Below are 24,684 nucleotides of genomic sequence, written 5' to 3'. Positions count from 1 at the left end.
ATTGGGAATTATTTCAAAGTTTTCATCTAGTGAATGGTCAGATAGATTGAAATGATTGGCAACCGAGGTGTTGACAAATATCATCATACTTGTGACAAACTGCTTTATTTCGCAGTTGAGTTTGGGTTTGTTGTACATACTATTATTTTGCTTAAATTACAGGTAATTAATTATACATTTTTGTTTTTAAATCATAGTTCTAATCTGGACGTATTTGATATACAAATTTGGTCTGCTGACTTGTGAAGATTTTCTGCGTTTCAATTAAGGCGTGAAGTCTACATCTAGTTTTGTTACAAGTAGCAGAAGACCAAGTGGTCGTATGGGGTGGGTTGTAATGTTGACGTTTGTATGGTGCATATGTTTCGGTTGAAATAAGGGGATTTTCTCAGTTTCAGAATTATATTTTTCTTAGAAAACGTGCAGAATTTTTAAAGCACTAAATGAAAGTGAACAAGCCTCGTTGAAATAATTTTTCTTACACGAATTTCTGTGAAATCTGATATTTAATAATGCCTTTAAAAGTATGGAATGACTTGCAATTGAGACGTTGTGTGTGTGGTTTAAAAAAAAAAAAAAAACTTTGTTGTCTAGGTAAAATGATGTTTCAGACTGTATTCCTTTGTAAATTGTCACATCCAAACAGAATAAATTAACTTATCTGATATTATTGCCTTACGCTTGATACTGTCATCTTGCTCTTTTAATAGTTCTAAAAAATTCCAAAATTCTTGTTTTAAGTGTGGTCAAATAATAAGTATATCGTCCAAATATCTGAGATATAAAAGAGGAGTTTTGATTGATTTCTTTAATGCAGACTCTTCTTATTCAACGACATATATGCTAAATGTTTACTAAAGGTAGTACTAAACCAAATAACTTCCGGCTGGGTCAAAGTGCGAGGTGCACCGAACTTTTGATAGAGAAGTGAACACCACAAGTCCTGTGATTGGTTATAAATGTGAGTGTGTTGGTTGTAAAAAATAATAGTTTCATCTGGGTAAAAAAAAATTGCAATTTTATTTCATCTAGTACCAATGTGTCAAGTAGCCTTGTGCTTGAAACATGTATGGGGTACCTGTAAAAAAAAGTACACGAATTTTGTGCGAAACTAGGGTAGTCACAGACGCTACCCGTTATCTCAGAAACGAGCAGCTTGACCCCCATTTTTTTCTGATTCACTTTAAGTGTAAGGGGTGGTAGTATTTATATCCGTGGCGTTTATGTCGGTTGATACGTTGCAGGTAGGAGTTTTAGCCACATATGTTACTATTGTCGTCTATGGGATTTGATTTGGTAGTATACACCCTATAGCACATATTCAGTGCATATAAAAAATATTATGATTTTGTCATTTTATTTAATTAAACTATACTGGTTGATAAATTAGCCATCACTCGATCATGCAAGTTCACAATGACCTTGACCTTGACAATATAATCTCTGTACATGGCTCTGAATGGAGTTTGAATCAAAGTTAGCACTGAAGAAAAGTTGGTTTTGGCCTATAATTCATACTGTAAAGATTTCAATAATTTCTTTTTACATGGTATTTGACTTGCCATATACAACTGCTCTTAAATATGGTATTATATATAAGCAACCTGAACTAAGATTTTAATAGCAATTTATTTTTATATTAAAAATAGCATGTGCCAATAGTGGGTTAATGTCTTTAGTTTCCATTAACATTGTTAATTTTTTATGTATGAAATTCTGAAAACTCAAATTTGTAAAGAAGTTGATTTTTATTGTCATTTTGACATATTTATAGGGTGCTAAGTTATATTTTAGACAAATTTGTAGTTTTATGCAAAATTTAAGTAAATTTTAAGAAAAACTTTACCAAAAACATAATTAAATTTGTTGTCACTATTGTGCCTTCTGTTCTTATTTGTACATAACAATAAGGTTGTTAAACATATACTTAGATCTCCAGATAATTTTTTTTTTTAATAATCACTTAGTTAGCTCTCATGAAAAGTATTTTGAGTTTATACTAGATTCAGAACCAATTTTTTCAGATCTGATTATCTGCCTTGGATTAAGTTGATAATTTATTTTATTGTTAAAGCTGTATTACCTAATGTTACTAGCTAAATAAAATGCTGGATTACAGGTTGTAGGAATACATCTAATGTACATATTGTATTCATCAGGATTAGAAAATAATGCAGAAAATAGATGTTCGGGTAATTTTGTCATTTAAAAATAGTTTTTTTCAGTAATTAATCAAAAATAATGTGTTTAAAGCTGCATGATAATTCCAGATATCACAACTATTAAAACCTCCAACTACAGTAGGCTATAAATAAAATATAGTCAGGAATATTGGTGGCTGCCAATAGTTTTGATGGTTCATTATGAAAATCAGCATGGCCGATGGATTTGAAATTCGCACACCTGGTAACTTGAAGACACCCACACCCAGCATACAGGATTTCCTCCCAACACTAATGGTTCAGGACATTAAGTCATTACTTCATACAAGTACAGTCATGTTTTGTGTTTCCTTCCTCAGACAGTGTATTTTTTTAATACTGATATTTCTTTGATGTGCCTGTTAAGGTCTTCATAATCTAGGGGTCAATCAAGTGCATGTGTTTTAATGGAATTCTTTAAAGGGGTAGAGGTACTCTGACTATCTTTGTTGTCTCTACATATATACCTGAGTACACACACCCAACTGAAAGTAAATATCTTCAGGAGTTTTATTTTAAAACATTTTGTTGTTTAATATGACATATTGCATTTGTACAAAACTATATGCAATATATATGCTTTTTTGAGGTGTACATTATATTAGGTTTGCACTGTAGAAACAACAGTTTCAGTGAGGTTGTCAGTTTATGTCAGAATACACCAGATCCTGGTTGTCATAAAGACACATAGCTGGACACTTTTTGAAAAATGTATGTTATCAGTATAGGTAGTACTAAACCAAATAACTTCCGGCTGGGTCAAAGTGCGAGGTGCACCGAACTTTTGATAGAGAAGTGAACACCACAAGTCCTGTGATTGGTTATAAATGTGAGTGTGTTGGTTGTAAAAAATAATAGTTTCATCTGGGTAAAAAAAAATTGCAATTTTATTTCATCTAGTACCAATGTGTCAAGTAGCCTTGTGCTTGAAACATGTATGGGGTACCTGTAAAAAAAAGTACTCGAATTTTGTGCGAAACTAGGGTAATCACAGACGCTACCCGTTATCTCAGAAACGAGCAGATTGACCCCCATTTTTTTCTGATTCACTTTAAGTGTAAGGGGTGGTAGTATTTATATCCGTGGCGTTTATGTCGGTTGATACGTTGCAGGTAGGAGTTTTAGCCACATATGTTACTATTGTCGTCTATGGGATTTGATTTGGTAGTATACACCCTATAACGTTTACCCATTGCACAACAACACACTTGTTGGTACATTTCTTCATCAAATTCAAAATCATTTACTTTTAGGCTTAATTCTAACAACTATCAGGTCTTTCTGGATTCTTATCAAGTGCTATTCTAACCGAATCAATGTCCGCATCAATGCCTATCCTGGTATACGTGGAGTCAATATCAAGGGTAACAAAATATGAATCTTTGGGAATTTTTTTTTTGTTGATAGTTTTGATAGATCTTCGGTGTTTTTCACCAAACGTTCATATCTATTTGCAATTGGTTTTAAATGAAAGTCTATATATCCCGAAATATTGTATGATTCTGAACCACAGGCTGACATGATTGGTCGACTGGGTGGTGTGTTAATATCAGTCCATGTGTATTTTTGGGAGTAGATAAAAGTTTCAAATTTGTGATTGAGACCCAGCTTCTAGATATTTTACTTGTGGGATTTTTCATTTGTCTATGATGTATGTATGTATGTATGTATGTATGTATGTATGTATGTATGTATGCATGCATATATGTTGTAATAGGAAAGATCAATAGCTTCACCAAGAGGATTGACCCTTCATTGTAGTCCATTTCAAAGGAACGGATTAAAACGGAGGGGAAATCCCACTCGTTTGGTGCTCGGCCCAAGATGTTCCAATTCTAAAACATATGTACCAAGGCGGCCCAAAATGTCCAAACTGCATTACATTAGCAGAAAGGGATCTTTTGTGTGCACCATCCCACATGCAGTTTGTTCTATCTGATTCCATTTCCTTTTAAAAGCAGAATCCACATGACGGGTTTTCAATCTGTATTTCTTGTTCTTTTATTTCTAATGTGTTATGGTTTGCTTTTTGTTTTTATTATTGCAGGGTTGGAAGGGTAATCCGCTGGTTTTCAGTTCATTTGTTTTCTCTGCAAAACTAACTCCAGATATTAGAAACAGTAATTTCGTCGAAACATTTCTTCTTTGACTACAAAAGTCCTGTTAATTATAACGCACGTACAACCACCACGCAATACAAAACACAGTTCAACACAACACAACACATTACAATTCAATACATTACAATTCAATACAATAAAAAGAAATCATGTCTTTATTGCAACGTCTGTATCATCACATTGGTAAATGTTAAGGGCCAATGCAACAACAATTATACAACAGATAATATTAGTAGATAGACATCAGCTGCGTAGACTCCGGCAGACTGGTGGCTGCTTTGGGTTGTGTTATTTAAAATGTATCTCTATGTTATTACTTCATATGATGCATTTTGATATGGGCAAGTATATTAATACCAAACTGTTAATCGATGGTTGAGTGGTTAACGTTTCGGGCAGTCACGTTCGAATCCTGCACATTGCCTGTTTTCAAAATATGTGTATTTTGTGTATTTGACAGACGGAAAAAGTAAGGTTTAACGCTGACAAATATATACAATCAACACACAGACAGGAACATGTTATACTGGTAATAATACAAATCTTCGAGACAAAATACAGCACTAAAATAATCAAACTACAAAAGAAGACAATTATGTTAGAAAGCCCTTTTTGTCATGGCCGTCGGTAATAGACAGTAATACATTACACGAACAGTTTGTTATATGGCCCGGTGACAAAGCATCAAATAACATAATCACTATATTTAAGCAATAATATATTAAATGTCTCCTAAACATACTTGGGGTTCATAATTCGAGTAGTGCTACATATAAAAACAGTATGTTATGTGAAGAAGAAATATGCTAAACACACGAATCTGTCGTTTGGACCTTTGGCTTGAGCTTAAAATACAAAATCATATCTATTCCTCTTATATAGTGGATTCCAATACATCATAAGAATCCATACAAGGAGAGATACATCGCAGTGTCCAGCAAATACACCACCAAATATTTGCTAAAAGACTGACCACTATAAAGGATGGCCTTTTTAGGCATTGCCAAAACGTCTCCGAGACAAGAGGCATTAATCACATATGGATTCTCATCTCTTTGGTGAAACTCTGGCACGTTTTGTTTATTTTTGCATCACTTTGGATGAAGTGACGGACATAACTTTTGGTCTGTTTGACACGACTTATTCAGAACATAACAGATAAACTGTATAGTGTTAGTTATGTCTATTTAGTACCTATACAAAATGATACAGTGACAATGTATATTGTATTGTTGTTGTAAAATAATATATATATATATATATATATATATATATATATATATATATATATATATATATAGATTCAGTAAACTAGTCTCGGAAATGGCAGTCCTCTTTCTACAAGACGGGTGAAATCTCCAGTAAAGGAAACTTCCTCGGGACTTGGGAGTGGCCTTCAAACGAGGCACTGGTTAGAGAATCATAAAATCATCAATTATTTTGCCATTTTTAAATTACGGCTATAGAAAGGAAACCTACAATGTTACTGGTTACTCCTATGGAATAGCAAAACTGGATATTTCATGTGCACTGTCCTGCAGACAGGATACTATACACCATATATATATATATATATATATATATGTATGTATGTATGTGTGTGTGTGTGTGTGTGTGTGTGTGTGTGTGTGTGTGTGTGTGTGTGTGTGTGTGTGTGTGTGTATGTATGTACACACACAGACACATACACACACATATACTATTTCAAATTAAATGTAAATTAAGCAGATCACAGAAGCACGTTTATTGACATGTAAGTAAACGTGCTACAGCGACACTACAGAATTGACGTATGCATTTATAATCATAAAACAAAAACGCTTAATAGAGCAATTTTACGCTGAAAGCTGTCCAGCGTTGTGAAAACAAACAAAAATGTTAGGTACTAGTTTATTTAATGTAAGGATATTCCTTTTGAAAAGACACGGTACAATATATTCAAACTCCATTTGAATATCGAGTAAAGGCTGACTGGAATTAAAGTATTACAAAGACGTTGAGAGTTTATGATAAAAGAGATTATTTCCCTTCTGTGTTTCGGTATCGTCAATATCACATATAGTGTAGGGGCATATATAAATCCGTGGGAATTTCATTTCAATTTTTTGAACCAATGATGATTGTTAAGGTTATAGGTCGTAGATTTAAAAACATATGGTGCAATTTTGTATAATAAAGTTCAAGGTCAGGACACAAATTTAACTTATGGCATCAATGTGAGCGAAAATATGTCTCACAAACTTAGGCATGTAAGGTATCCAAAGACTATTAAAAAGACTATTACATATGAATATTGGATATAGGGTTACCAAACTGTTTTTAAATAAATAAATTTGTGAAAAAATGTGCTTCATCGAAATGAATCTGTTTGCATTGAATTGTTAGGTTAATATTAACCAGTATTTCTAAGCCAACATATCACCTATTTACTTTGATTGTGGCTCAGTTATATTGAATAATTTGCACCTTATTCAGTCAATAATTGTATCATCATCTGACTCCCCACTATCCAGGAAAGCTTCCTTTGAAATGTTCTCACAGCCTGCATCGTCCGCTTCACATTCATATATTTATGTGCATGCTACGTTGTGTTTCCTGCAAGAACATGATGTTGTAGCACATTTGCTGGCACTACAACCACATTTGACCACTTCTAAAATGGCTGAGGGTGCTGGTGGCAAGTCTGATGTCACTGGAATGTAATGTGCATCTTCTATTGTCCAACCATATTTCAGAGGTGAAGGTATGACTGGATTCGCTATCGAGTCATTACGTCATACCATTGCTTGGTAGTGAGCTCTCTGAATAAGAAAATTCAAAATAGCACGTGTAGGAGGAAGATTTTCTGCCTCTGCTTGCCATCTGATCTTTTCAATGTCAACTACATTTGAGCGTGGGTAGTACAGCTGACACACATACTTTTCCAGTCCACTAAACGCATCTTCGGATGGGGTGTTTTCTTTACCAAGCTGCTTGAAAGATTCAAGAATATTTCGTCGTGTTTTGAGCAAAGCATTCCAGCATGTCAGCTTACCCTTTCCCGCAAACCTTCCAGTAGTGTCTGACCCTGTAAAAGCATGGAATCCTGGCAAGCTTTGTGCCACATTTGCCCGTTTGTTACCTGTCCCCACTATCATGCATACACCGTCTCCAAGTTGTGGTTGTCTTCTTACAGCCAGAACAAACACATCATTATCAGGTGACATGATGTGCACTGTGTTACCTAGTCGAGAAGCATGCAGTGCATGGACGATTAACACAGTGTCTTCTTCTTCACGATTGCTACACAACTGATCTACATCAATGCGATTTGAATGAACACCTTTTCTTGTAGACACAACAAAGCTTTGGTCACCTAATTCAAAATGAATTAGTGTGGTGCTTGCTAAATAAACTGTTAGCCAGTCTTTGGTCTTGCTGCCGCTAAAGAACGTCTTCAGGGGAAACTTAAGCTGTGTTGAGTCTGTCACTTCATAGCTGTAGGCACTGGCATTCTTACCATAACGATGGCTTTTAAAAAGATGTTTCTACGTCAAAGATGAGGTGCACTGCATTGTAGTTCTTAGCTCTGTAAGCAACTGTTCGGATGAAGTGATCAGCAAATTATTGACATGTTGTTACACACAATGTTGATAGTTCTTCGACTATAGACATACCATCAATAAAATGATTCTCTAAATGACTGGTTATTGTGCATATTAGTTGGCTGATTCTCATACTGTGTGGATGCTTCCAATATGGCCATAAGCTTGCTTTTATCCAGACAGGGGAGGAGAGAACCATCTGGAGAGAAGAGAGATCTTGGAATGCAGGTGAACGCATACAAACCAATTGCTTCCTGAAAGTTTACCTCGCAGCGAGTTCTAGCAACAATGAGCTGTCTGGCAAACAGTGATCGGTTCTGTTTTAATTCAGCTACTTGGGAAGGTAAATCTACTTTTATGCTTTTGCATGCAGTCTTCCAATAACGAAGTTTTAACTTTGCCATCTTCTCTCAAACGCTAACTGTACCAACCACACGTTTCTCCACAGAGTGTAGCACTGTTTCCCAGCTTCATCAGCTTTTAAGATATCATGTTTGACATCCTCTGACATAACCGCCCGTGTCACTATGTTTACAAGAGCATTATTGCCCTGACAAAATGGGTTGTTTTCTTGAATAATACCCTGTAGTTTCTGCATGTCATATGACTGACATTTAACAACTGCTGCTGAAAGCTCGTGGTGTTTAATTTGTTTATGAGATATAATATCTGCTATCTCATACACTTCTTCTGATAGCCGTGTCAATTCAGGGGCTGTTCAAAAATATTTCCAAAGCTGCAGCTGGCTTATGCCACTGAGACCTTCTTTCACCTTCATCATACGATTGATATGCTCTATAGTATGATGCACACCAACACTCCAGAATGGTACTTCACTCTTATTTACAAAAAGGTTCCCTTTCTCGAATTCATGGCATAATTCTGGATTAGATTCTTTTAGGCTGTACATTCGAGCGATGTAACCTGGAACCATCTGTGGATATTTAATCCTGTCTCATTCAAAGAAGAGAGGGCATGGTTTTTCAAGAGAAGCAAGATGCATACTCCACAATTCTTGATTGGTAGCTCGGATGAAGAGCAGAAGTGTCAACACGGAATCCATGTAACTTCGCATCACCTTGAAAAAGGGAGACTGTTTTTGCTTATCAAAGTCTTCCATTTTCTGCACTAGGCTGGACTACTTCATTGTTAAAATTAATTCATTATGTTTCTGCAGAACATTATTTGCACTGTCCTGGACTGTTACTGCATTTGGAGATGTAGCTTTGGTGTCATCAACCTGTTAGGAACAAGCTGCAAAGGAATCATGATGTTCTTTAAAGGAGGTGGCCAAGTACAAATGAAAAAGGACAAGTACAGTTGTCATGTGTGCGTTTATGGCCCTCTTCAAATGCTTACAAGGCACAGTTGTTATTAAGTTTAGTTACTTTCTGCCGACGTGTGTGTGTGGGTTTTGGATTTGCGTGTGCGGGTGTGGATGTGGGTGCCTGTATTTATATGTGTGTACATATGTTTGTGTAGTGTGTACATCCCGTAATAAATGACAACAAAAGGAAATTTAAATAACCATAACAACAACAAAAGTTAACCAAACAAATATTTAAACATATTTTAGTGTATTTTACATTGTGACATTTCTTTTACTATATGACATGCCAATATTTAAAAAATTTAGTGGTGACCTTGAAATGTCCTTTATAGTCATCTGCAAAAATGGCACCATATTTGTTCTGAATCTATATATAACAGTAATAAGAACTATGTTAGGTTCTTATTATGGCTACATATGCTTCTACACTAAAACCAGGAATAAAAATAACGTATTACGACAATTTGCATTCCTAATATATGATACTGACGATACATACAGAGAGGAGGGAGAGAGAGACAGACAGACAGACAGAGACATAGAGAGAGACAGACAGAGACATAGAGCGAGAGACAGACACACACACAGACAGACATACAGAGACATAGAGAGAGAGACAGACAGACATACAGACACACACAGAGAGAGAGAGACAGATATGCAGAGAGAGAGAGAGACAGACACACACATACACATAGAGAGACAGACAGACAGAGACATAGAGACAGACATAGAGAGAGATACAGACATACAGACACACACAGAGAGACAGACAGACAGACATAGAGAGAGACAGACAGATAGAGAGAGAGAGAGAGAGACAGACAGACAGACAGACAGACAGACACACACACACAGAGACAGACAGACAGAGAGATAGAGAGAGAGACACACACACACATTGACGGTGATTTTGAGATATGAATAAGCAACATAACATATGGAAAATAAAGTTTATTACAAAACGGCACTTTAGCGCTATTACTCCCAAAACACCATTAACGCACTTACAACAATATTGGTAATTTCCCAAATCTGTGGATCGACAAACTAATGAAAACATATGCCAAATTTGGTCTGCTAGTACATATTTCGGCCCCTAGATTAAGTTAGAGTAGATTAGAATTAAATAAATAAAAAATATTTTTTTTATTACAATTCGACACTTTATTACAAAACGATATTCCATGCGCGCTGTGGTGTTATGTGCTATATAAATGAACATCGATTTTAGAATTCTGCTAAGGATCAAAATGCAGTGTGTGTGTGTGTGTGTGTGTGTGTGTGTGTGTTTCCTGTGTGTGTGCGTGTTTCCTCTGTGTGTGTGTGTGTGTGTGTGTGTGTGTGTGTGTGTGTGAGTACGTGCGTACGTGCGTGCGTGTGTTGATCACATTAGCATTATTTCACTTATATTTTTAGATTTTTTATTTCACTTGAGATTGTTATCAGTATGTGGTCGAATATAGGAACAATTTGCAAATTCAACAAACTTATTTTGAGAAATAAAAGACAAAGTCATATGTTAATTTTAATATCTTCATCTTTGATCATTAGATATCAATATCTCTGTTCATATTTAAATTGCAAAAATATATTACTGTCGTAATATGTATGTATTTTGGAGAAGGCCTAGTAAGTTGTGTAACTTGTGCCTAATCCATTTGTTCTTTAAAAAGCAATAAAATATGTTTCAATCAATCATTATCTCACGATATTTCCAGTGCATTAACTCGTGTATTTTAAACTAAAACATTAAAACATCTTACTACACCGTAATTAGTTGTTATAAATGGTATTGCCAAGTATTAGTAATTTAATGCGCTTGACAGTGATGGCTTTTGAAACTGTGAAGAAATACACATCCTCTTTTTAAGTATAGTTGGTTAAGTAACTATATTTAGCCTTGTGTTTTGATCTGCTAGTCAACAGATATTATTTGTTATCTGAATTTGAATAAACATTGCTGGCATTTTCTTTTACATACTAAAGTCTAGCAAGATATATGGTGAAGAAATATTTTAACAAAATCTCTTCAGATGGGTTTTGATTCCTAAAGATGAGGACAATACAGCTGTCGGTGAATTACTCCAATATACAAGTGCTTCTCGCCTACTCCACCCAGAGTGTTCAATCCTGGACCAGCCCTAGACGACTTAATGGGTTTCACAACCGCACCATTACTGTTACGGATACCACTACCCAATGATAATGGGCCGAATTTATAAAGCCTGTTTATATCTTAAAGGTCCTATGTCAAAGTTGAAACAACAATATTTTGTTAGTTTGACAATTAAAAGTTACTACAAATTAATCGATCTTTCCATAATTAACTCTAGAATAAACATAATAAACAATAAAATGTCTTGTACTGGACAACAAGAAGGGTTTCCCCAATAATTTGTGGCAAAATATAGAGTGGCCACCATCTTTGTTTCTTTTGTCAGTTGACCGCAAAGAATTCTGGGTAAACTCAGTGTGTTGAATGTGTACCCATAAAACACTGACGTCACCAGTTCTTGCGTGTAACACACTCAAGATCCCCCACCCCTACAAAAAAAAATAGTTTCTATTAGAAAATGGTTGTACTTTTTTATAGAGATACAGCTGAAGGTATAAACTTTATGTTTCAAAGCAAAAATTAATAAATATTTTGGCCGCAACCGCCATTATTGAAACTTTGACATAGCACCTTTAACGCGTGTAACTGCATACATTTCGTAAATTCGGCCCAACATGATTCTGTAACAGTACTAATCGTTCAGCAGATCAGGTGCGATTAGTGCCTTAAAGACGGTGGCATACTCAAAGGTGTCATTTACTTATTATTGTTATTTAAACTATATATATTAGCCACGAAATGTATTACCTTTAATCGTAAGGCGTGGTAAAAAATATTGCCATGACGTCACCAAAGTTTTACATTTAAAGTGGTGACTTATCACCATCCGTAACAGTAACGGTGTGGCTCTGAACACTGTCTAATATTAATATCCCTTCACAGCAATCTGCAGCTCAATACTGACATCTGTTAAATGACATTAACTCGACATAATTCCCCTCGTTCAAGTAACGGATATGGACAATTATGACAGCCTATTAACACTTGGGATCAGCTGAAGTAGTTCTCAATACAGACGTTTGCCGCGAATTTAGGCCTAATCTCAAAACGTGTGGGAATAATATCCTGTTTAATGGCCAATTTATGTGGACATTACTCTGATATCTCTTATGGGCGGTAGGTTGGGGTTGTGATGGTTACGGAGGATCAGATACGGTTGTTTAAGAAGTCCAGAGACACTCAAGTTTCCATTCATCTTTAATTTCTTGTATGTAACCCTCTGCTTATCATTCTATAATTTAGAGGGAATAACATGACAAGTACCGCTATTACATGAACCAACGTGTATTTTGGTGGTTTTCATTAATGCACGAAAAACTCAACATTTTTCCTTATATCATAGGTCAGATGAATTACCCAAAACAGTCTACTGGATCTTAATTAGTTTTCTTTGAGTATTTTTATAGTTTTTAAAGCAAAGATCAGCCGAAAAAAGCACAAACATCGCACACCTCGACCCCACTCCCCTAAGTGCCGTGACTATTGTATGCAGGGACATGTACAAACCCATAGTACCCCTATTCACTGTCATTCTTATTTTATATAACAAAAACATTTTGCATTTTTGAAATCGGTGCTCCACGACTGGTACATTAAATATTGTGGTACGTATATGTATATAAATGATCGCTTATTGCTAATGGAAATTATTAAGACTGTTGGTCAGAATGATCAAATGTTTGACATCCAACAGCCGGTGATCAATTAATCAATGTGCTGTAGTGGAGTCGTGAAAGAAAATTAGCTTTTAACTTTACCACACATGGCGAATAATCAATGGTCTGCAGGATAAAGATAATAAATAGTTAATAACGTCGGATATCTGCTTTATCCTGTTCAGGCCGAATGAAACATTCCGCTCGGCTGAGCCTCGTGGAATTTCTCATTCTTACCTTCACAGGATATAGGTTATAACTTGTTAATGGCGTCGGATATCTGCTTTATCCTGTCAAGGAAAGAATGGGAAATTCTCATTCGGCCTGAATAGGATAAAGCAGATATTCGACGTCATTAACTGGTTATTATCTTTATCCTGCAGCCATAAAAATTAAGGAGAAAAGCTATTATTTCTGTTATTTAAACCACATTGTACGATGACCTAGAGGTCAAATGTGCGATTTTATAATGTATCTATGCGTGTGACGTCAGCAGCAGGATATGACTTTGCTTTATCAGTCATCTTTTTCTGTCAATACAAACGGTGGTTGCAGGATAAAAAGCAGATATCAGACGTCATTAACCGGTTATTCTCTATATAAATGTAATAACAGATATCAGACGTCATTAACCGGTTATTCTCTATATAAATGTAATAACATTGATAGGATCATTTTGTATAGCATGTTGATTATTCGCCACGTGTGGTATGGACGTGATTCTTTCACAGCTGTTTACACTGGTGCTGCAAAGATAAACTGGTATACCGGTATACCGCGATATTTCATTAACTCGATTCGAAACGTGGTACAGTTTTGCATATCGCGAGTTTTAGTCTTTATTATTTTCTTGTACCGTATTTGACTGGAGATAGGTCTATGGATATGAATAAGATCTCCCCCCCCCCCCCCCCCCCCCGCCTCTCTTTTTAAGACATTTAAATAATTATATACTATATAGACACTTATTCGTAAATAACTCCTCCCCCATCACAATAAATAGAAACAAAAAATCTAAAAGTTCATAAAAGAGGTCAAAGCTCTTATAAAAAAAAAACATTATTATTTTTAAAGATTAAATACAGATGCAGTAACGTGAAATTAACACTGTTGAGATTAGCGGTCAAAAGCCTTTCTTTAAGAAAATCCCTAAAATAAAGTCTCAAAATTAATGATCACTCAGAATAATTTTGCATGATTTTTTTTCAGAAATACCATTGTCAAAGTATGTGTACAATGGCAGACAGATACACATATCTTATAGTACTTTAATGTACGTAGTGGGTTGAGGATCAAAATCGCCCTGACCCCTGACCCCTGACCCGACACCCGATAATACGAAACAGTGCTCTATTCAGTGTATACATGCTTTTTTTTTTTCTCTTGCTGGAGACGATCCTGTATGTATTTTACCGTGCCTTGATTCTTTGTCTTTACTATCCCCTCCCCAACCACATTAGTTTGATGTAAGCATGGTCCTGGAAACGTTTCGGTGACTTAAAATTTTATTCAGATGAATCCAGAATCATTCGATCATTTGCTAAAATGTTCTTGCAGACTCTCGTTTACAAGATTCTATTGCAACAAGACAGAGCTATGTATAGCACTGGTATTTCGACCAGGATACGTGATCAGTGACATCATGTGTAAGTATTCTGATTATACATGTGGTATTTTGGTTCGGAGACTTCACTCTGGACATAGAACACTGCTCTGTTTTCAGACGATACATCATAGAAAACGTCTCGAGTATAAGGTCTCCGAAAGAACGTATCCAAGACTTCGTAGATGTATCGTTTAAGTCTGATAACGTATCTGCCCCCAACACAGAACTGAAAGAAATGACATAGGCTAGGAGCTACAATTGTACCAAGTATTTAATTGGTTACACTGAGAAGGCATGGACAGTCAGTACCCCCGAGGACATAGTAACAGTACAGAGGGCGGCACTGAATCCAGAAGTTGAAGACGTTCTCATTTTCTTAAAGAAAAATATGGACGTAATGATTTAGCATGTCAACTGTAACTACTAAATAAACGTCATTAAAAATAAAATCTCCCACTTCTCAAAAAGAAACATAAATGTTAAATAATATCCAGTATATTGCAATACAGATTGCAATACGGGTTTGCGGTATCGCAATATATCGCAATACGGTTTTTATCGTATCGTTACACTATTGGCGCATACTGAAATTAATAAACGCGCTATAGTCACTAATGCTATATACAAACATCAATATTATGTAGCATAAATAATAGTGGTCTATGGCCAGATAGTAGAGACATATGCCAGTGCTCATGGTGGCGTGTTTAGCACTTAAGTGGATATAAAGACAAATCAAAATTAATGTAGACGTTAATTGCAGAATTACCATCATTCAAACATAAATTCCATCGATGGACAGATCACAGTAATTTTCCTTATGTCTTTTTCTGTTCAGTCTGGTTGAGTAACTGTTGTAAATTCCCCATTAATATCAGCAGGACGTTGACAGTTTTATAGTCATCATAACTTACAAGCAACTGCTGGAAAGGACCACCACTGTGCGTACGTGCGTATGAGAGAGCATGCCTATTGGTTTTACATTGCCGACCATACAAACGTTAGCCTATGTATCAGTTAAGTCGGGAAAAGGATTGTTTACCTTTCTACTTTAGACGAAGAGAGCAGTCCTTGTGTAATAAAACAATATTTTATAAAATTTAATGGTTGCTACGTTTAACGACACTACTAGAGCACATTGATGTATTGTATGTTAGAAATGTGGTAATTTTGACATATAGTCTTAGAGAGGAAAGTTAACCAGCTACATTTTTATATTAGTAGCAAGGGATATTTTATATGCACTTTCCGACAGAGAGAACATGCCACAGCCTTTGATATATCAGTTGTGAAGCACTGACTGGAACGAGAAAGAACCCAATGGAGACACCGACGGCGATCAATCCTAGACCGACCGCACATCAGGCGAGCTCTTTATCACTAGGCTACAACTGCCGTAAATACGTGATTAAACCACAAAGGGACAATAATTACATTTCTGCCTTAGACAAAGAGAGTAGGCCTTGTGTAAAGGCGTAGGCTGGAGGCTCGGATGATCCCCACCTCAAAAACAATATTTTACATTGCAATATTAGGCTGTTCATACAGGTGTCCAAGGAAAATGCAGACAAAAGGGTTCGCTAGGTTCATATTCGACCCAGGTGCAGACCACGCCACGCTCCTGCTGTGACGTCATTCTACTAAAAACAAAACATGTAACAAGTTCGCCACCTAGAGTTTGACATATTGCCACTTTTCGCTTCGAATGGTCCAAAAAGGGAAGAATCTGTCATTAAACCACAGTAGGCAACACGCTGCCTGATGCAGGATTCAACCTTACTTTTACACCGGACTTATGGGAGTTGGACCCTATTTCAATAATACTTAATCAAACCGTTAAATCAGTTCTGATTCCAACAAAATAAAAATAAAAAGGAAAATTTTAATGGAACTATAAACTGGGTGAAATAATGGTATAAACCAACAGTAGGTGTCCCATGTATCACGATAGTTACCATAATCTGGGGCGTAGCCAGAGAGGAAACAACGCCGAGGCAAACCCCGACCTGTAAAATAAATATTAGTCTCATGGGAAAAATTAAATAAATCTGGGGAAATTCCAGACGAGGAAAGCGCCTGGTCTGCCTCATGCTGGCTACGCCATTGATAATATATTATTTACAGCGCTGTGACAAAATAATGAAAAATATGACACAAGTTGAAGTTTATTATTTAAATACATTAAATATAGAATCACTTCTGTGTACTAAAGCTTATTTAATAAAACATTTGTTTCGTTTAACGACACCATTGGAGCACATTGATTGATTAATCATCGGCTATTGGATATCAAACATTTGGTAAGTCTGACACGTAGTCATCAGAGGAAACTCGCTATATTTTTTTTTTCTTAATGCAGCAATGGATCTTTTATATGCACTTTCCCACAGACATGAAAACACATACCACGGCCTTTGTCCAGTTGTGGTGCACTTGTTGGAAGGAGAAACCCCAATCAGCTGAATGGATCAATCGAGGTGGTTCGATCCAGCGATGCAAGCACCTCAAGGGAGCACTCAGCCTACTGAACTAAATCCCGCCCCCTTAGTTAATAATGTGAGGCCCTTTCTTTTACATATGACATCTAGGAACAGTTAAGAAAACCAGCTGAATCTAAGAAATCGAAGTTTCCGACTGACGGGGAACATGAAATACGGAATTACCGGGGGGGGGGGGGGGGAGAGAGAGAGAGAGAGAGAGAGAGAGAGAGAGAGAGAGAGAGAGAGGGAGGGGTTTGTTAACGATACCACTAGAGCACATTCATTAATCAACCATCGGCTGTTAGATGTCAAACATTTGGTAATTATGATACGTAGTCATCAGAGAAAACCCGCTATATTTTTGTTCTAATACAGCAAGGGATCTTTTACATACCACGGCCTTTGATATACCAGTCGTGGTGTACTAGCGGGTAACAGCCCAATGGGTTCTCCGGCGGGGATAGATCCCAAACAGGGCTACGTCCCGCTCCAAATATAGAGGAAGTAATTCCACAAGTACATATCTACACTACTAAAACGGAGTTTTCAATACATTGGAACTAAAGGAAAAAGTGACTTTTTAAAGCATTTACTGACTATTTACTTTACAATTGTATACAGAATCTAAACGTCATTACACCTTTTTAATTTTTGCACATAATAATGCTGGACGAGTAAATCAATATAAGATAATAAAGATGTACTGTCACCGATGAAACAATGTGATATGGTTAATTAAATTGTGGACCAACTTTATAACATGGCCCACTGATTTGTCAATAGCATTTCAAAAGTAAACCAATTCTAAGTAAGGAAATGGTAGAAGCATCTTAACAGCAAAATCGTGAAATGCTGAAACAGTTGCTGTTAGTAGCACCGGTGCTCCACCATCAGCTGATAGCATCAGTTCTGGTGATGTAATAGTTCATATCCAGTGACAACATCAAGAAGTATCAACAAATCTGACTTTTTCATGTGAAGGTTGTCAGCATCGGGGAGAAAGTGGATAGAAGAATACAATCTCTATCTCTTCATTGTGAAGACACATTAGCTTATCTGTTACCAAAGATATTCGTTTTAAAGCCCAGAGACGGGGTCGAGCAATTGCTTTACCACTGGGCTACGTGCAGCCACCTCTTGAAAAAGTCTCTTAACAGACGCTCATTAAATAAACTGGACTAAAGTGTCCTTAAAGTCACCGTAAACTGTTAACGGTTCACGTCACGAACTGCATGAGGAGATACTACAACCAAAATAATGGATTTGCAAACATTGACAATTTAAGTAAAAGGTTCAAGTAATGTGTGACATAACGGTGAAATATCTGTAAAAGGTTTTTATTTTTGTTTTAAAATTTGTTTTGTTTTGTTTTCTTTTAAAATATTTGTTTTGTTTTGAATAATTGTAGGAAGTCTAATAACTAGTCAGTGTCTTTAAATGGCCAATTGTCTTCCATTATCAATATTAATAAGTTCTTCAATTATGTATGGCTCTCCACTTCATTTCTTTTCAACTTATTTTCATTCGTATATCCAATTAAGGTTCAAGCACGCTGTCCTGGCACACATCTCAGCTATCTGGGTTGTCTGTCCAAGACAGTGGGTTAGTTGTTAGTTGTTTAGTGGTTAGTGAGAGAGAAGATGGTGTAGTGGTCTTACACCTACCCATTGAGCCCTTACGAACTCGCTCTAGATTGGAGCCGGTACCGGGCTGCGAACCCTGTACCTGCCAGCCTCTAGTCCGATAGCTTAATCACTGCGCCACCGAGGCCGGTTATCCACTTTAAAATTAAAAAAAAAAATCTTCTCTTCAAAATTTTCTGCGATGGACAAAATCGCATCACATCAAAGCATGTAAAATATTATTGTTAGCAAATGGATTATTTCATATTGGCCTTGTTATACGTCGGACAATTGTTGAATTGGACATTACCCGAGGGCCCGATAACCTATAACCAGACCAACGTAAAAACAATCATTTAATGGCATTTTTATTAATCTAGTTCTAATAACATGGTGACGACGACTAACTTAAGGGGAAACGATACTATCGCACGCAGCGCCACTATATTTGCAGCAGTAGACTCGTTATGGGGAAACAATACTATCGCGCATAGCGCCACTATGTTTGCAGCGGTAGACTCGTTATGGGAAAACTATACTATCGCACACAGCGCCACTATGTTTGCAGAGGTAGACTCGTTATGGGAAAACTATACTATCGCACACAGCGCCACTATGTTTGCAGCGGTAGACTCGTTATGGAAAAACTATACTATTGCACACAGAGCCACTATGTTTGCAGAGGTAGACTCGTTATGGGAAAACGATACTATCGCACACAGCGCCACTATGTTTGCAGCGGTAGAGAAAACGATACTATCGCACACAGCGCCACTATGTTTGCAGCGGTAGACTCGCTATGGGAAAACTATACTATCGCACGCAGCGCCACTATGTTTGCAGCGGTAGACTCGTTATGGGGAAAACGATACTATCGCACACAGTGCCACTATGTTTGCAGCGGTAGACTCGCTATGGGAAAACTATACTATCGCACACAGCGCCACTATGTTTGCAGCGGTAGACTCGCTATGGGAAAACGATACTATCGCACATAGCGCCACTATGTTTGCAGCGGTAGACTCGTTAAGGGGAAATGATACTATTCGGTCAAAATTTTTAATCATTACGCCTTCTTGAAATTTCCACATATTATAGATATATATTATATTACTGGAATGTCCAAAAAAAGTTATAGGTGACCATAAAGTGAAAATGTGCATGAATCACTAAGACGTTTCCTTTTTTCCGTGTGTAGTCTAATTAATCATGTTTTATATTCATTAAGCATTTTTAATTTTAAAGTTTTTTGTAATGCAACAAAGAGAGCAGTAGTTGTGTTGCTTAAAATGACATCCAGCAGACACACAAGTACATATCGTCACTACTAAACCGGAGTTTTTAATACATTGGAACTAAAGGAAAAAGTGACTTTTTAAAGCATTTACTGACTATTTACTTTACAATTGTATACAGAATCTAAACGTCATTACACCTTTTTAATTTTTGCACATATAGTAATGCTGGACGAGTAAATCAATATAAGATAATAAAGATGTACTGTCACCGATGAAACAATGTGATATGGTTAATTAAATTGTGGACCAACTTTATAACATGGCCCACTGATTTGTCAATAGCATTTCAAAAGTAAACCAATTCTAAGTAAGGAAATGGTAGAAGCATCTTAACAGCAAAATCGTGAAATGCTGAAACAGTTGCTGTTAGTAGCACCGGTGCTCCACCATCAGCTGATAGCATCAGTTCTGGTTAATGTAATAGTTCATATCCAGTGAAAACATCAAGAAGTATCAACAAATCTTCATTGTGAAGACACATTAGCTTATCTGTTACCAAAGACATTCTTTTTAAAGCTTTCTCTGAATCATCAATGCACTCTCGTGTATTTAATACCATCTATCCAAGACACTTCTCTAACAAGAGGTTACCATGATTGCTAACCGACTGGTTGAAATGTACATTCTATTGCTTTAAGGCCTTGAATGTAATACTTTCCTGTATATGCTTTTATTATCTCCTTGTAGGCAGCTGGTTTCAAAATTGTGCAAGAATGTAGCTTAGTTAGGCCCACATGTCATCCAATACACGAGATGGATTTTCATTTAGACTAATTATTCCACCTTTACTTTTGGGGGATTTTTTTTGCTGGTGTATTTGATCGCCTATCATTGCCGAAAAATGGTAAAATATTTAGGAACTCTTGCTTCGTAAGATAAATAGTGCACTACAGTAATTCGGACATTTTAAGGTACAGGCAACCACCCAGAGTAAATGTAGTTATCAAATGCAAAGATGTCCATCAACAGTCCTTAAGAAATGGGGGATTGTGCTTTAAGGAATCTTGGAAGACCCTATTTCTATCTTCCAGCCATGATATGAATCGGTACTTTCAGAAGAGACGTGAACATCCCTTAGCAACATTTCTATCACAAAACTGTTATTCATGCATAATACCATCTTCGAAAACCCTCGAAAACATGTGAAAAGCCCACGCGTCTCAAATATGATTCATATCAAATGTACCATAGTATTTACTGAGGAAGATAGAACCTATATAAATCATATGTCGTATCATATTATAAACTAAGAGTCTCGGACGCAAATAAGTATATCATATCATATCATATGATATCATGTCATATCACATAAACTAAGTACTAGACGCAAATATGCGCGCGCGCGTGTGCGTGCGTGTGTGTGTGTGTGTGTGTGTGTGTGTGTGTGTGTGTGTGTGTGTGTGTGCGTGCGTGCGTGTCCTGGACAGACAGTCCAGACAGCTGAGGTGTGTGTATGACTAGGGCAGCATGAAGTTAAAATTAATGTTATGCGGTCAATTACAGTTTTGGTGAAGTAAATGTAGAAATGAAATTAATTTAATCAAAATCTAGTGGGTATCTAACCTATGGGGAATGCAGTCCTTCACGTACAAACTGACAGAATAAACCCGCTGTTGCCACAAAGGTTATACAGTATTAATCAGTCACCACAAGATATAATGGTCACTGTAGTTCTTCTAATATAACTAATATACCGACGGGACTATTACTGAAATCATTCGATACGATAAATATTACGCTGGACTGAACACGTTAATCACAGAGACGGAAAGTGATATATGTTAATACCGTATACATCTCAATGTTGCAATCTCTATATACCACGGTTTGATGATGGCTGTAATAAATCACGAATCTGTTTTGTGTAGGTAATGTTTCCCTATATACCAATATGTGCACTTTACTACTTAATACGTAGCTGTTGTATTCTGCTCAAGACATTTATGGCATTTCTAAAAGATGATGTTCAAGTCAAAGGAAATAAATATTTGTCCAAGGACACGTCAGCTCATTTTAAAATACAGATATTTCGTGTCTAACATATATGGTTAAACATACGAGAGAGAGAGAGAGAGAGAGAGAGAGAGAGAGAGAGAGAGAGAGAGAGAGAGAGAGAGAGAGAGAGCAGGCACGACGGAAGGGGTGGGGGGGGGGGAGGGCTGACTGAGATCGAGGGCGCAAAGCAGTTTTTAGGAGGTCCGTAAACTTTTGAAAACTAGATGTCCTGAAATGCAATTTCCTGCATTCTACAAGTCAAATTCATCTCTGCCTTAAGATTTAATACCAATAATATTTTGATGCATAATTACTCTCAATTAACCCCTCTCCCCCCCCCCCCCCCCCCCCCCACACACATCCACACACAGAAAGAAACAGATAGACAGAGAGAGAGTGGAGGACACTGGCTCCCGCCATATATACTATTTCAAATGTAAACAGCTTGAGATTTTTTTCTAAGACAGAACAGTACATACCTCCCTCTTCGATGTGCTAGTCATGAGACACAGCCATTGGTTGGGACGGTCGACTGATTGATCATACGACCCATCGCATCTGTACCACTGAGCCACAACGTGGGTTTTTTTGTTGTATTCATCGGTGAATTTTCGGACTAGGATCGTGGTATCGGAGTATTATCAGAGAATAATGCTAGCGTCAGACTACCGACTGTCACGACGGAGTTGGCCAACTCCCCGGTCTCTCGACGTCTACGACTGTCCAGTTGCTAGTCTGAGCGCTCTTACAAATCGATTATCGTCGTATGCAAGCCAGGAGTTGGGGAAACTACAACTCAACTGTCGATTTGGCTAACTCCGTCGTGACAGTTGATAGACTGATCTAACATTAGACTGACGTGTTTTTATAGTTTTCACAATTTCCTTCTACTAAGGCGCAAAACACACCGGGTCTGGGTCTGGGCTGGGACTGGCGAGTAAGGTACCAGTCCAAAATGAAACGCACTGAATCAAATGTGACAAAACACACCGCGTCTGTGCTGGTGCGAACTACAGTTCTGGCACCAGACGGCATAGGACATGTGCTATATTTTGACAGCGCCAGACTGGTACCGACTGACAACGCGTTTCATCTTTTTGTGATCAAGAAAAGGAAAGGTATGTATAAACAATGTGAAATTGTTATAGTTGTTGATTTATATTATTTCACGCACCCACATTTCTCTGCATTTCTTTTTTATGGTTTTGTAATAATAATAAGCCAAAATTATTTCATCTTCGTCAGACATGTTTGCTATGGTGATAACGCGTAACAGATACAGACCCAGACGTCAAAATACACCAGGCTTGGGTTTGTTTACCTTATTCGCCAGTCCCAGACCCAGACCCGGTGTGTTCTGGGCATAATAATGATTTTTTAAACAAAATTATAAATGTCGTCAGGAGGAGGCCATGACCCTGTGTCAGTCACTGCTCCACGAATGATATATGTCAAATGCCGTATTCTGAATTATCATGTCTGGGATAAACTGTTAATGGAAGGCCCCTTGCTGTCAATCGCTTATCGCTACAGCTGTTACTCATATTGAGATAGCCAGATGTTTCCGACATCATGTAGAACAACTAATGCTAGGATCAGACTGTCAACTGTCAAGACGGTTGCGTTGTAATTTCCTCCACTCCCAACTTACGAGTGGTTCGCTCAAATTAACAACTAATCGGTCAGGGTGCTCAGACTAGCAATTGAACAGTCGTGGAAGTCGTGTGATCGGCGAGGTGGCCAACCTGGTCGTGACAGATGAATGTGCACATGGCGTTTCTTTTTCAGAGAATGTGTCAAATACCAGTACATTCGCGACACTTTTCCATCTTCCCGTGTTTGTTTTTTTGTTGTTGTTGTTTTTTTGCTTGCTTGCTTGCTTGCTTGCATTATGCAAACTAAAAATATGGGTTACGTTGTTAGTTGTTCAAAGTATAGTTAAATTAACCCTGGTTAGTCTAAAAATTGTCCTTTTAATTATTTATCTACAAATACAGAATAAACTTTAGATTTCATTATATATGGAAGTTTTGATTGTCCTAAATCAAGTTTCTACATTGTTTTCAATTATTATTTGTGTTGATTCAGTCCTTGGTTTTGCAATTTTTGTACTAACCACTGGTTAACTTATAAACTAACTAAGATTTGAAAAATTGGCCTCAGATTTGCCTAGTAGGAAGTGCAGTTTGATAAAATGAGGGACACGGTATTTTGCACAACTTCAAGTGAATTACGGGCTGTCCAGAGGTGCAATCGCGCTTACCTCTCTCAAAAATCTAAAGTCAGTAACAAGGAAATTACTTCATATATGGGGGTTCCATGCCCCCTCCACCCTCCACTTCCCAACACATTAAATAGAGCCCTGGTGTACTTAAATATATGGATGGAATACTATAGTGTCGCAATAAAACTATTATTTTCAATTGTCATATTTCGGATGTCCGACCATAAAACTTTGGCATTAATTACACATATTTATGTGATTGGAGAATTGGGACCTATTAACATGTAAATATATTACTCCGCCGGTTTGATGCAGTTACCATGCATCGCGTTTGACATTTACCGTTATTGGTCATTATAATTACCCTCATCGTATCTAAACACGGGTGAACATAGCGGCATCTCCCAGAGCGGACGCAAAAGATGATTGCCATGCAACAAGTGATGACAA

This window comes from Gigantopelta aegis, chromosome 6 (genome assembly GCF_016097555.1).
Source record: "Gigantopelta aegis isolate Gae_Host chromosome 6, Gae_host_genome, whole genome shotgun sequence".
Lineage (NCBI taxonomy): Eukaryota > Metazoa > Mollusca > Gastropoda > Neomphalida > Peltospiridae > Gigantopelta > Gigantopelta aegis.
The sequence above is the reverse complement of the archived record's forward strand: the minus strand, read 5'-3'. Positions refer to the sequence as shown.